The sequence below is a fragment of the Bacillus rossius genome, chromosome 2 (assembly GCF_032445375.1).
Source record: "Bacillus rossius redtenbacheri isolate Brsri chromosome 2, Brsri_v3, whole genome shotgun sequence".
Taxonomy (NCBI): Eukaryota; Metazoa; Arthropoda; class Insecta; order Phasmatodea; family Bacillidae; genus Bacillus; species Bacillus rossius.
Window position 1 is genome coordinate 16,264,704 of NC_086331.1, and position 15,930 is coordinate 16,280,633.

Consider the following 15,930-nt stretch of genomic DNA (forward strand, 5'->3'; position numbering starts at 1 on the left):
ACTAGGTTAGGTTAGGATAGGCTAGTATAGGCTAGGTAAGGTTAGGTTAGGTTATATTACGCTAGGTTAGGTTAGGTTAGGTAAGGTTAGGTATGATTGTGGTATTTCGCCATTAAGGTACATTTAAGAAACACACACAAATTCATTCAGTTGTTATTTCAGCATTGTGGTACACAGCAGTTTTCTAGCTGTCGGCATTGTGGTAACGACCCGTGGCTCTCTGATGGTGATGAAGGAATCCGCGATGCGCACACGCTGGTGTAATTCAAGTTGCGTCCTCCGCGCCCGTGCACACCCTTCCCTCTCGAGCGCTGATGATCAACTGCCGAACATTGTCGCCCACGCGACATTCAACTCGCCAGCGGCGGCTGGTATTCGTCGCGTTGCACTCCCCTCCAGAGAGGAGGTGTCAAGGTGGCATAACGAACTGTGCGGATCAGGGCGCCAGACTCTTGGTGGATATATAGTTAGTCTACATTGCACTTATTGGCACATGGTGACCCATTACTAGAGACCGGAAAAATTCGCGGGTTCGATGACCTCCAATATAGACTCCAATATCCTCTACACACTTGGGCAAATGCCAACTGTTCATTGGCTGCTGACTTGTGAGTCGTCTCGACTGGGTAGCCTGTGATTCGACACTTCTATTGAGTGAGGGTATCTAATTGGCCCTCAGTCCTCCAGATTAACACTGAACCAATGGCAGAAGCAGCACTAAGGTATAATTATTTGAAGTTTAGCATAACACAAAATGAACTTGCGAATTTTTCAGGTCTCTACCCATTACGCACATAGACATGACCCGCGTAGGAATGCACCACATTAGCATTCCGATACGTAGGGCAAGCGTACAGAGGACTTCCAAAACGTGTACTCCACTTCTGTAAACAAATAATAAGAGCAATACTGAACAACACAGAGTACCACTGAGCTTAGAAATAGGCATTGATTTTTAAAGATAATATGTACTTTCATTGGTAAATGACAGCTTTCATAGTGCACGTTTGATGTCGAACGGGGTACTCTCTTCCTAAGCCCGATGTGCCCCATGTCTCGCCCGGCCTCTCTCTTCCCATCTCCTTGTTTCAAACCGCCCGCCAACGAGTGTGTGTGTGTAGCCACCCGGCGAGATGCACAATAGATAGAGACAGGAAAAATTTTCGGATTCATTTCACGATATGCTAGAATCCAAACAACTGTACCTTTATATTGCTTCTGTGATTGGCTCACAGTTTATCTGAAGGACTTTGAGCCAATGGAAAACCTTCAACCAAAAAAGTATCGAATCGCAGCGTCCCAGTTGACAAGTGTCATGAGTCAATAGCCAATGAGCAGGTGGCATTTGCCAGAGTGTGTAGGGGATTGTGGAGTCCATCCTAGAGGTCATCGAAAGCACAAATTTTTCCAGTCTCTAACAATAGAGCCTGTGCTGCGTACCCATGGCATAGTTAATTATGTAAATCATGGTCATCTTTCTTTTTTTTTCTATATTTCATTTTATAGTTAAAGTGTTTGTGTTAGAGGTAGTTATGAGGTCAGAGTATTGCCCCGCGTGACCGTTGCCAGAACTAGCCCCGGCGTGGGCCATTCACATTCAAACTTAAATAGTTATTGAGCATCGTTTTTACCAAGGTTATCTTAGGGTTGTATGTATAATTTTTATGTAATGAGTTGTAAAGGGGTTTGTTATGTTAAGTGTCCTCTTACACACTATTCGGCAAGTAACGGTACAGGGGAAGCTTCCAGCGGCCATAACGAGAAGCCTAAGATGTACATCAAGTTCTGTCCCTGCCCGAACACACCCGAATATTCACCTTCGGCCAACCTCGGGTTTATTTATATATATTTATATTTCTCTGTTTATTTTAATGTAGCTATACTGACCTAACTAACCGTCCATAGTGTTTTAAAGTGTTTTAATGTAGCTAACCTAAACGACCACTTTTAATATTTGAATTCATTTTGCCTGCGCAAAAATAAAACAAATCCCGAGGTTGGCCGAAGGTGAATATTCGGGCGTGTTCGGGCAGGGACAGAACTTGATGTACATCTTAGGCTTCTCATGAAACCCTGGCAAAAGGCCAGTCTATCTCGATCACCATCCGGAGCAGGGCGCAGTGGCCACGTGTTGTGCATCGGATCCATTAACATCCATTTGCAATTCGACTAGTTATAAACCTTTTCTTTGGCTGCGGGGTGCCCTGGTTCGCATTAAGTTGATCTCTCTACCATTTGCGTGTTTACAGTGTATTTCGAGGTGAAAGCGTGTCATGTGGGGAATCAATAAAACCTGCTCCGACCGAGACCACGTGTGATTCCTTCCTGTCCTATGGCATGTGGGGATGCCTAGAGCCCACTCTGGTTAACTCTCGTTAGTTTAGAAGAGCGGGCGGTTAGGCCAGATTCGGGTAGTTTGGGGTTGCGAGCCTCGTCACACTTGGTCTACGTCACGACCCTGATAGGTGATAGCCGGGTCCCCGTGCCCTTAAACCACGTAGTGGCGCACATATCTAGTAGATGCTCACACCGCATAACTCTTTTCAACCCCAGTGTGACAGCACATTAAACATGTTTCCCATGCCACATTGTGCACTGACTTTTCACATAATCAAGGACAGTGGCAAATATAGGTTATATTTTTTTTTGTATTTTTTGAAAAGTAGAAAAAAAGGGGAAAAAAAAGGGGGGGGGGGGGAATATGACCAAACTTACCATTATTTGCGCTAGTTTTTTTTTTTAAGCGACCATCATTCAATGATTAAGGATTTATTTCAAGGGGTTTTAAAGAAAGTTTTGTGACTAACAATATAGTTATTACTATTATTTCTTTAAGTTTTCAGTTAATTTTTATATCTGAACTGAACTAATGCTTTCTTAAATGATAGTGTATTTTTATAACACGCCCATATTTAAGTTTTAATTATATTCGCGTTAATATAATTTTCTTCACGCCCCTTATTTTTTTTACTAACATGTGTTAACTTTTTTTAATAATGATTGTATTTGCTGTGGTCCCAAAACCCCAACTATGTGAATTTTGTACAAAAGAAATAATGTTGGTTTATTATTTTTTAGATATAAATACGGTGTCATAAAGTGAATATATTAATAAAAAAGTTAGCCTTTTCATGTAAAGATTAAAAATAATACAGTCAGATTAGACATAGAACAATGCATCAAATCAGGTATTTTTGATTTTTTGATATGTTGTTTATGATGCAAATGGAATGTTAAATCCAAGTTTTTGACCTTGGCAGATGACCGCGTCATTGTCAAAAATTGAGAAAACTTTTTTTTTATATATATATTTTGTTGATTTTGACCCGGGAGGACCAGTTTTTCTGCTACAACAGTTCTATTTATTTTATAAGTGGATTAAATTTGCAACAAATTGAGACCAGAACTTTTATTATAAGACCAATAGTTTCAGAGATACAGCTTTTCAAAGTTTGGTCTATTTTTCAAGTTACATGATCTTTGGCAAAATTGAGTCATTTTCAGTAGATCTATGTTTCTGAAGGTCTAGCTTAACATTTCCTATGGCTTGAGAAAGATTTTTTTTTAAAGCTCCTCAGATAAGTTATGTGTAGTTGACAGCATCCGGCTCAATGGCTCAAAAGAAAAAGATTGACAAGAAATTGAAATTGACTGATAGAACTACTTAGAGCATGCGCCTTAGGTACCGAGTGACACGATTTTTCTATTTTCAAAAGAGAGAGAGAGAAGGATTGATTATAAAATATATTTAAATACAAGCACTGAATTGTGCCTTTCCACCCATCGTGTTTCACATAGTAAAATAAGTTTTTTTTTCTGTTCAGGACAGCAGTTAGATATTATTGATTTTAGTATTTCAGTTCTTTTGGCTGACACATAGAAGAATCCGCAGATTCATACAATTTCTTATAGAATGAATGTTACTTGCATCCGACAAACACAAGTTTAGACTATGTGAAGAACAATGTGTATACAAGGCTTATGGTAGTTTTTCTTTGATAGAAGCTTGTACCCTCTCATCGTGGCAGCACCATCATGTCCTTGACCTTTCATTTTCTTTAAGTCAAGCCCTAAACTTGACAATGTCTCTAACAATGTGTTAGTTGAGCCTGCAACATTAACGTCAAAAACGGGGACTAAAGTTAGAAAATCTCCCATTTTGTATGATTGGTCTTCAACATAGCGTACACAAAGAGAAAACTGTTCTATTTGGCTAATGCCAGTGGTTTCATCTGCTAAAACGGAATAAAAAATAAGACTTCCTAACATTTGTCACAATTTGAGATTGGATTAAATGACCAAATGTATTAATGAGCTCGTTTTGAATAAAAGAACTTGTGTACACGCTCCTTCCATCACTGTTCTTCAATTGGTATTTAAGGTCATTATCTCCACTGTTAGCTCTGTATCTTGGCAGTAATCAAAGATTTCCGTAATTGTTTTTGGCTCTTCTAGGCCTAATTGTCCTTTGTCACGATGACCTTTTACTGCTATTTGCTGCCTTTCATAAAATATTATAGTTTGTATTATAGGGATCAGTCTTTTTCTGTTGTTTTTTTGGGTATCCAACATACTTTGAGCATTGACTTGATTGATAACACTCTGTTATTTTTGCAACAATGGATTTTATGTTTTCAGCAATCAAAACTGTTTTATGGTATGCACAATTTTCATGTTTATCAAACATTTCCTTGGCTTTTTTCAAATTACTAAAGACCTCAGTTGCTAACGTTCCTGCTAATTGGTGATCTCCTTTTCCTGCACTTTTGTAGTCAAAACATATTATGCAATATTTACAACCAGATCCAGATTTTTCTTCAAAATAAGTTAACAGTCAAATTCTTGTACTAATTTAATTTGAAAAGATATAGTTTGGTTTGAATTGGAACTACTAGAAGTACAAGGGAATTTGTATACTGGTAGAGGTTTCCAAACATTTTCTATAAGTAATTTTTTTCCTTTATTTGTTAACGAGCAAACAGAATTGCTTTCACAATAGTTTCCAATATCACAGATATTTTTTCTTACTTGGGTGAAATCTCCTGCAAGTGGGTCTGGATCAACGGTACTGGTATTTGCGACACCAAAAGAAACATTGTTACTGGCACAGTCACTAACACTGTCACACACTGATTCGGGTCATTACCACAACGCCGAAATACCACGACGCCGAACGTACAATAACGCTGAATACCAAATTTACCGCAACGCCGACAGCTAGAAAACTGCTGTGTACCACAACGCCGAAATACAGTTAACGCCAAAAATTGTTGCTGCGGGGAGGGGGGCCACAGGAGCAAAATGAAAAACTGAATGAATTTGTGTGTGTTTCTTAAATGTATCTTAATGCCGAAATACCACAACCTAACCTAACCTAGCCTAACCTAACCTAGCCTAACCTAACCTAACCTAACCTAACCTAAACTTTGTGGCAGTCCTGAAATGACATTTTTCGGCATTAATGTATTTCGGCGTTGTGGTAATTCAGCGTTGTGGTACACAGCAGTTTTCTAGCTGTCTGCATTGTAGTCAATTTGGCATTCGGCGTTATGGTTTTCAGCGTTATTGTATGTTTGGCGTTGTGGTGCGTCCCCCACTGATTCTATGTACAAAATTTTAATAGAGGCTCTCTCTTCATTATGAATGCAGTTGACTTAACAACAAATTAGGATTCCATACCACCAAAATGCAAATGATCGCATGTACACAGCTATTCAAAAAGCTCACTAACACAATAAACAGAGCTACAGATAAAATAACTTGACAGACAAGCAGAGAAAACGTTAACCTGTTAACGTAATTCCAGACTGTTTACTAAATGCGTGTCTGCCGTGATGCCACTAGCGCATCCTAGTACGAGCAAGGTAAACTAGCCCTGAAAGCTTCTGCCTTTTCTCTCCAGAGCTACCGCTGACATGCAGAATGGCAGAATATAAATTGCTACTGCTTAAATGCCGCAACAGTGCGATTAGCAACTTTTCCCCACACTCATGCCCCAAGGCCAACCAAAGGTAAATGGCTACCTCTCCGCTTATTCCCCGGGCAATGTGTGAGTTCCATTAAAAAAAAAAAAGTGCAGTCATTATTTACTTTCATGGCTATTACTCATTACCAAGGATTACAACCCCCCATGTATACATTAAATACATAGTTATCCTACCAAAAGGTATATATATATATATATCTATCAGTCCTGTGTGCGCACTTTCCCTAAACTCGTTTGCTCGTGGGTGATACTGCAGTCCTCGTAATATTCAAACAAAAGTAGGTGAACTGTCTCCATGCACTCCATCAAAATTAGTACCACGCGGGCCCGACTGAAATAACAAGTACATTAACGTTCATCCACCAAAAATGTATTGACCCGGCCTGAGTAAAGTCAAATTACGTTGCTAGTCACCGTCTACTTCAGCAAAACATATTTCACAGCCCCGAGCTTCGCCTATTCTGGCCATAACAAGTAAGAGCATCGACTCCTTACTTTGAGCTTGTTGACTGGGCCCTAGCTGGTGGTCAACGCGCCTCCGCGCCGCTGCCACACCGCGGGCCGGACGGTCTCACCGAACCATCCTGCTGCTGTCGTCTCCGGCTCGCAAGTCCCGTACCGCACACTCGCGCGCCACCGCTGAGCGCGTCACTCGGCTACGTCACCATCGAGCTTCTTCGGCCGTCCTCAGGTACGCTCGTAACAACCAAACCCACACATCACTAGGTGGCCGTTGAGCAAACGGTTTCATTTTCTTTGTGTCCTCCTAATGTAATTTAATAATACAAAAAAAAAAAAAGGAAAAACCTAATAAGCAAAACAATGAATAATTAAATAACAATAACCAAAACAATAAATAAATTATTAATTACAAAAAAAATTAAATAATTAAATGCAAAACTAAACAAACGCTTCTAAACAGAAAGCAAGCAACAGCCAACTAAATCGCAAAGAAAGTTACCGAAAACGGTAACAAAATGTTGGCTGAACACTAGAGGTAAGGCGGAAATATATACACAATGAAGAACATTAATGGCTATTAAGAAAAGGAAAAAAAAAATTGTTTCTTAGTTTGTCACATTATTAATTCGTTGCATTGTATTTAATGCTACACAAATGACGTTGCCATTGTGCGCGCACGGAAATAAAAATTCACGCAAAAGAATAAAGCGCTACTTCAACTCATGCCGTAATTGATTGGTATTGTTACTTCAAAACCGTGTAAATCAAAAAGCGTTAATTCAAGGGGCAGGTGTACTTCTTACTTTAAATATATTTTTTTTTTGGTTAAGCACACCCCATGATGTCACACCAATACACTTATCATGTAATATTATAGCAGTTATAGTTATTAAAATTATGTCTGTAAAAAACACCTTATGGATCATGCAATTATTTAAAAATCTTTCAATATAAGATAACCAGGGGGGGAGGGGGGTTACGGGTTCTAACCCCCCCCTCTTTTAGCCATTGTTTTTTTTTCTAATCTGAAAGCAGGTTAGCTACAAGCCTGGGTGTCTTACTGCTATCACCGGCCACTGCACTGGAGGGGAAGAGTAAGCGAGCCCTACCGATTCTCCTTCCCTTCCCCTACCCATGTCACGAGCAGAAGCTAAAAGGTTGTGACGCCGTGACGGGTCCCAAGCTTTCAAATATCTTACACCTACTGTATTTAACCAGCGCGGTAATTATAAGCAGGTAGTGAGTGGGTAATTCTTCAAGCTAAAGCTAATTGTTTCCAGGAATAGGCCAGTTCTGCCGAAACCCATCCATTTTTATTCCTTTTTTTTTTTTGTACTGTCGAGCTTCGAGCATGATTTATGATTTTGAGTGGACGTGGACAAGGCACTTGGATTGATTAAAATATCTTTAATTAATTTCTTACTTCATCACTCAAACAATTTTTTTATTAAAAAATTAATAATATTTTTACCATTACAATATTTAAAGTTAAGTACCAAAAACTTCTCAAATAGCACTATTTTACACCTTAAATTCCAAATTTTTTTCCGGGGGTGGACCCCCGGACTTCCCTGTTTTAATAGGGGGGACGGACAGACCATGCTTCTTAACCCCCCCCCCCCCCCCCCCCCTCCATACACAAATCCTGGCTACGCTACTGAAGATAACTAATCTGTTTTTACCAACAAACAATCCTAAAAAATTACAAAGTGGATTTGTAATATCCCAGAAATAAAAATTGTACAAATTATTTAAACAGGAAATGAGAGTATGGTAGTACTAAATTTTTTTATGAATAATCTGTGATAGTGTGTAACACAGCAACATCTGAAATAATTTTACTGCAGTATTAGATAAATATGTATAGTTTTTTATAATAAAAAACATTAAATATCAGTAACCATTACTTTATTAATGTACCTTTTGACAATGTTGTGTATGAACAAACTTTTAACATTCAGTACCTACTGTACTACAGTGCAGCCGGTATACAAATTTTACAAGTTTAAAATACATTTTTAACTCTTCTAGTTTCATTTCCACACACATTCTTGAAACAGTTTTAACGAGTACACATAATTCTCCACACGTAACTTTGTGAAAGCGTAGTATATGTACAGTTTTGTGTCTGATGACAAAAGAAACAGATGGTGCGCAAGTTTCTCTTGTCGTATTTACTTCAGAATATCCCACAAATGAGTGTAGTTTACCGACAGCCACCAACACCACTCGCAGTTCTACAAACTAGACTGCTCGTTACACACTGCCACAAAAATAGTCTGTGGACGAGTTACATCAAACTTAAAAATTATACGGAAGTCACTGTCACTGAAATAAGAAATGTTATCGTTAAAAGTGTAACATGGCTGCATTTAGAATGAAATGCAACCTGTGTGAAACTTCTTATCAGTCAGGAAGTAAGTCTAGGCAATGGCTAATCAGAACATAACCTACAGGATAATTCTCAGGAATGAGATGCTCAATGTTGGAGGGGGAGGGTTAATTGCAAATAAAGTAGAGAGTCAGTCAACTGTGAGACTCTTTACAGGTTTTTGGTCACCATGTTTGTCACAATTGTAAACTTCAACTGTGTACTTTACTGTTAAGTTTTATAGTCCAAATGAATCACTGAATATTTTGATTCATCATTCAAGGGATTTACGGACATGTGAAATTTCACTTCTAACGCACGTGGCAGTCGCACATCCATTTTTTTCATATTTTGTAACATGCCTGCTGGTTTAGCTTCAGCTTCTAGAATAGTTTCGTTTTTGGCCACCAAATTAGTTATAGTGATATAGTGTTGATTCATCACATTATTAATTTGTCATATTGTATTTAATGCTACACAAGTGCTGTTGTCATTGAGCGCGCTCCGAAATAAAAATTCACGTAAAAGAAAAAAGCACTACTTTGAATCTATGACTGCGCTACATGCCGTAATTTACTGGCATCATTTCAAAACCACGCAAATAGAACAGTGTTACTTTGAGGGGTGGGTGTAATCGCTTCTCTTTTTATATAAATAATATATATCCGTACCATTATAAAACTGTAGTTTGTCCATTTGATTGTTTGTACGACAATGACCCAGAAACTACTGGACCAATTTCGATGAAACCTTCTGTATTTAAAAACTTATGATGAGAATTAAAAACTAGTGGACATTTTATCTCGCTACGATGAGGGAGCTTGAGATATAACAATAAAACCACATTTTTTCACAAAGAAGTGCAACCAATATAAAATAAACTCCTATTCAAAGTTCATTCCTATTAAAGATGGGTTAGTCATGAGTGGCCCTTGCAATAGATGCCACGTGGGCAGAGCTGAGAGCTATAATGTATCATTAAGGGGCTGCCTCCAATTTCAGGTCAAGATTTTATATTTACAGTAATTACAGATAAACTTGTAGACTTTTCCATTGTTTAACGTTCATGAAATGAAAAATATATACAGCGCATACTTTTTGCAAAATTAGCTGCCAAAGTTACATTTTTAATGTTTTTGGGTTGTACAAATAAGGAGAATTTATTTATTGCAAAACAAACTTTTTAGGTTTAACTGCAATTCCACTGGCTACTTCAAAAAATGGTTTGAATTTCTTTCAGAAAATATTAATTAATTTTACCTGGCATTTCAATATTTTCCAATTTGTTATGATTTTGACAGGCAAGAAACATATGAAATGAGATTTGCGATAGAAATGCAAACCATATCATGAAGTGGCCAGTGGCATTTCAGTTAGACCTAAAAAGTTTCAGTTCTGCAATAAATTAAATTCTCCTTATTTGTACAACCCAAAAATGTAAAAAAATGTAACTTTGGCAGCTAATTATGCAAAAAAGGATGCGCTGTATATATTTTTCATTTTGTGAAAGTTAAACAATTGAAAAAGTCTAAAAGTTGGTCAGTGATTAATATGAATATAATATCATGACCTGAAATGGAAGGCACCCACCCCTTTAAAGATTAGCAAGACTTGACAAAATTTCTTCATTTCATTGATGATGCTTTCTTCGTTTCCATGGCTATGCACATTTGCATTGTTGATGCCTTATGCGTATCCATCCCACGAGGAGCAGCATGTATAACGAGCAGTGTGAGTGTGTTATGCCTGCAGACTGCCGTAGGAAAGCGCGGCTATGTCTGCTAGTATAATACATTCGTATATAATATACAGTTTTAATCTGAAGTTATATTTTCGTGATAGCTGCAAAAAAATGGTCTGTCATATTAAAGTTATCCAAACTGGGCAAACAAAATTCTTTTGTGTGTGTATAATTGGTCATACAAAAAAAGAAGTACTATACACATACTAACTAATTCCAAGAAACCAGAGTTTGCAAGCTGCCCCGTCGCCGGCAGATGGGACAGGTTCTCCGTACTGACTCCAGGGCTACTCTACCTCTGTTGTGGGCTCGAACCACTCCCTTCACACACCACTTCGCCCGGCAGTGCCCTGCCCCCCCCCCCCCCCCCCAGCCACGTCGCACTTGTGGCACTTGTGGCACTTGTGGCACTTGTGGCACTTGTGGCCCTGAGGTGGTGGCGGTTGCGTTGGGCTCTGCTGCTGCGGCTGCCGTTTCCGTGTCCGGAACTAGGCGACAGGATTTGCACCGAGGGAAACTCATCTCACAGAAAATACCACACAGAGTTAAATAAGTAAGAACTGCACAATATTTTGCATCTATAATGCATCAGCATTTAAAAACAATTTGCCACAAAATTTCCATAGCTACTGTCTGCTTACATTCTGAGAATATGTTGAAAGTCAAGAGAAATTCGAACGTCTGTAGAATGAGGTGGATTCAAGGGGGTGAGAGAGAGAGAAAAAAAAAAGGGGGGGGACATTGAAAGGCTGAAGTTTCCCGCTCTACTGATTGCAACTTACACTTCTGGGAAAACTGACCACAAGCATTGCCCTTCATGAGCTTCTGGAGACGTCACTGTTTTTCCAAGGAGAAAATGACTGAAGTTCTTTCAGAAATGTCAGCTATGTGTACTCATTTGTGGGATGAACTGGCATATTGTTTTGAGTTTAGCAGTATTTAACAATTTTAGCTTGTATGAAAATGAAGCATTTGTTCCTACAAAGGTGTATAACAGTGATATATATATATATAGGCAAAACTATTTTTTAAAACAATGTTTGCACCAAATATCAAACTTAAAGGAAAATGTTAGACACACAACATTCCAGTTTATTAACACAAAATGCAAATTAGACTCAGAAGCTTAACATTTGACACAACATTTCTAACTAGTAATTGGACAAAACTTACATGAAATTACAATAAAGAAGATATACTGTTTATTTATTATGACTAACTAAAAGTTTATTTTTGTGCACAGACATAGATAACAGCATACATTATGCTTCTTTAGATGTAATTTATCCATGTTTTAGTGCAAGACTATTTGCAACACTCACTGGGGTAATACTAAAACATTATTTTCATAAACTACAATTATGCAATAAAGATACAAGATAACTAATAATTAGAGATGTTCAAAGTCTCTTAAAACCCAAGGCGAAAGTAAAATTCTATGGTGTATTTACACTTAAATTTGACAATTTTTACACCTTAAACCATAACTCAAGTTACATGATTGACATCATGGGCAGATAAAAACATTATTCATCAGAAGCAAGACTAACTTGTTAAAAATTCATTGCATGAATACAGATTACTGGCATAGGCCCTAATCATGGTGTCTACCAAAATAGAGTTCGGAAATTCCCAAATAATTTTTTAATTTTTCTGATTATTTGCAAGACAGAAGTTAGGCCTGTAATAGACAAATACAGAAAACAAGATAGGTGACATGCTGCAGTTGACCTGTTGAGACGTAAAAATACACAGACGGACAAGATACTGCGGTGTAAACTCCGGGTGAACTGTGGGTAAGAAAAGTCTTGATCGTTGGTGGGTGCATCCAGTTCAGTTCATTTTTTTAAAACTTCGGTGCAGAATGATACACTGTGCATTGAAAATAACTACCACAAGTAATTAACTGCATAGTTCTGTGTTTATTTATTTGAATTTATCACCCTCTGAAATAAGTCATAGTGACACCAATGCCTGTTGCATATTACTTGTATACCAGAGGGCTAACCGCTCGTTTAGTTTAGCTACACGTTTCTACACGCGCTTGTTCAACGAGTCATGTTGCGTTCCAGCTGACCAACCTGCCAACAACACTGTCACATGCGCGGTAAACCCGCTCATTCACTTTGCAATGTCCGACGACATGAGGTGTGTTCAAGTGTGAAACCCGGCGTGTGTTAACTCTCCACATTTTATATGATCATCCATTAAGGGCCCTAAGTGACCCCCTAGTGGCATATGTAAAGTTGAGCCTTATCCAGTACCAAACAAAAACAAACAGTCCAAGTTTGCTTAGCAAATTTTAAAAAACACTTTTGATATTGCATAGTATTTTACCCTTTGAGAAACTACGCCGTCGACATCACTGATGATGTGTCGCATCTCCGGTCAAAGCAATCATCAGAAACAAACAAGTATAGCCTTGCTTCTCAGATGGTCAGCATGTGTGTAAGGAAAATGAGCACAATTTCTCATTGTGCAGCCTGCCGTGATGTTTTATACAAGCACTTGTATGTATATTCTTTTATGCAACAACTCTAACTCAGCGACACTGTTTAGTAAGAGTAAGAACATATGTATATATATGTGTGTGTATATATACACACACACATACACACATATATATATATACATATGCTTACTTGTGCTGTATAACATTGCGTATTCTACATGTATTAGCAGTAAGCAGTAAATACACTATGCTTCAGATACTCTATTGTGCAAAGACAGTTATTTAAGCACATGCCAAAGGACTCTTTTTGTCTGCCATTTGCAGAGATCATTAAAAAAAAATTTGTTGACAGCTGAGGAAAACTTTAAGTACATTTTGCGCGTAACAACAAAAAGTCGCAGTTGATACATACTTCATGTCAATATTACCATATGTCAAGCTACCTTTCACTGTACAACACAATTTTTTATAACAAGTTTTCCTTCCTACAGCCACAAATAAAACACATTCCATGTGGAAAAATTTATGAAAGGCAAACTATTCAGCATGGCATAAATAAACTCAACAAAAACGAACATTTTTTCTTCCATGCAAATATGTACACTTATTTATGACTATCTGGATGTATGAAAACATCGCAAATGTAAATGTGCATCGGGTGTAACCCATGTCATACCTATCATTTAAAATCAAAATTATCACTAGTGTTTTAAGATGTATGTTGCAAAGGCGTGAAAAATTAAGTTTTGTCAATCATGCACGTACTACAAGCAACATTGGTAGCCTTGATCATGATTATTTGTATTGATATACTTAGATCAGATGTCATAAAAGGATGAAACTTTATCAACTTATTTATCATCATTCACTAGTAATTCGATGCGCTCACCTCTAACAAACCAACTGCCATGCTAACAATTGTCACAGAATTCAGGTTTACTTCAATTTTGTTACATAGAAAACTAATACATAAAATCCTGAAGTTACGACCCCTCATAGTTCCTGGGAATAAGGTCAAAATAAACATCTTGGACAGATTGACTCACACCCGACCCCTATAAGTCAAATATGCCATTTTTCACATCAAATACGTGTTAAGTCATCTCTGGTACAAAGTCAACAAGTTTTCCAATTAAAATATAAATTTATTTTAATAGTGGGCATCTTCTGAAAAGGAAAGATACCCCATAAAAGCATAGTCGACCATCAACTGTCACCAAAACAAGCGTAAACACAGCGCAATGCACGGTGTTACTGCATCTCTTAATGAGAACTAAGTCCATTTGACACTGATTTCATTAGGAAAATGAAATGAACGTAAAACATCATAAGGGGGGAGGGACAGGCCGCAGGCATACATACAGATATTTTTCTGTCGCATTGCAACCTACACGTCGCACCGTCGTGCTACTGCTATATCAGCAAACGTGAGTTCATTCACAAAAACGCTCACTGCTGACTGGTGGTGTGGAACGGGAGGTGGAGGTGGAAGAGGCTAAGTCTCGCCCGCAATAAAGGGGAAAGGAATATTAACACAACTTGAGGGTCGTCTCTCAGGGCGTGCACATCTCTCCTGCGGGCTGTTGGCCGGGAGTTCCCTGCTACCTGTTGGGTAACCGAGAGCTGGCAGTGTGGCTGCCTGGGGGCGGCCTAGCAGTGCCACGTCCCGCGGGGGGCGGATACACATCCCAGCTCGAGAGTCGCAATCTCGCTGGAGTGACTGTGAATAACCGATAACAGTCCGCGGACCACTGGCCGGCCCGGTGGAGTCGTTATCACGGCTATCGGGGTGAAAGGTAGCCTGGATGCTGCTCGGCGCGTGGCAGGAAGCAGTTCCGTCGGCGAAGGCACCGCAGGGGAGCTCGATGTGCCCTGGATGCGAAGTGTAGACGAACTGCGGGCTGGAACTTGCGGAGCTGTGGACTGCCGCGAGCGCAACGGAACTGAACAGCATCGGAACTCTGAAGGTAGAGATGGCGGTGCCTTCAAGTTGGTGCCCTGTTTGAGCCAGCGGTAGCTCTGGGCGGCGCGACCAGAAACCGTCCCGGGGATTTTGGAGGACATGAGGGTCCGAAACGGCAAGATACTTCAATCGCCCGGAAGACTTACCCCCACCCTGGCTTGAAAGGTCATCGGCTGTGGACTGGACGAAGGAAGATGAAGATGGCGGAACGCCAGGCTGCCTGGCAGTGCACCCGCAGTTCGAGCCGGTTTACTGGCTCGTCTGCCCATTGTCGAGAGCACTTGTGCTCTCGGCCATCGCGCCAGGCCTAGCTGCCGGCGAGTCAGTGGGTTTACCCGCTCGCGGAGCTTGCTCTGCCGCCTTCGCTGCTGTAAATATTGCTAGAATCGAGGCTTTTCCGCCGACCTAGCTGAGGCTTTGGCGCTAGGGGAAGGGAATATTTACAGCAGCCCCATTAATTTTTTTATAGGTGGCTGCCTGGGCAGCTGGGCTGGGCTGACAAGTGAAGTCGCCCGCCCCTGGGGGCGCATGCGCCCCTGGTAACAATAACCCAGGGGTGCCCAACTCTAACAATGCGGGCCGCAAGGCCCAAGCGTCCAACCCCTGCATGGTTGATTCTTTCTGCCCCGCCCAACTCTTCTTACCTGGACCTTTTTCCCCCTTGTCCAGTAGTTGCTTGCTTGCTTTAATGCATGCTTATTTGATCCATGCATGACCCGGCCCAGGGTTTTCCCTGTATCTATGCAGGTTTTACCTGGGTCACTTTAGTTAGCTTTTAGGCTAAGGCAACCTAAGGGGCGTCAGTCATGGCTAAAACTGTGCCATGGCTAGCCAATAAACCCCAATAAGCACATGATGCACACACCCTTTTCTACATGGTTAATACCCAGCACGGCTTCGGCCTGAGACACGCTTAGGTCCTCCCCTAACCTGGACCCTCCCTTTACACACTTAG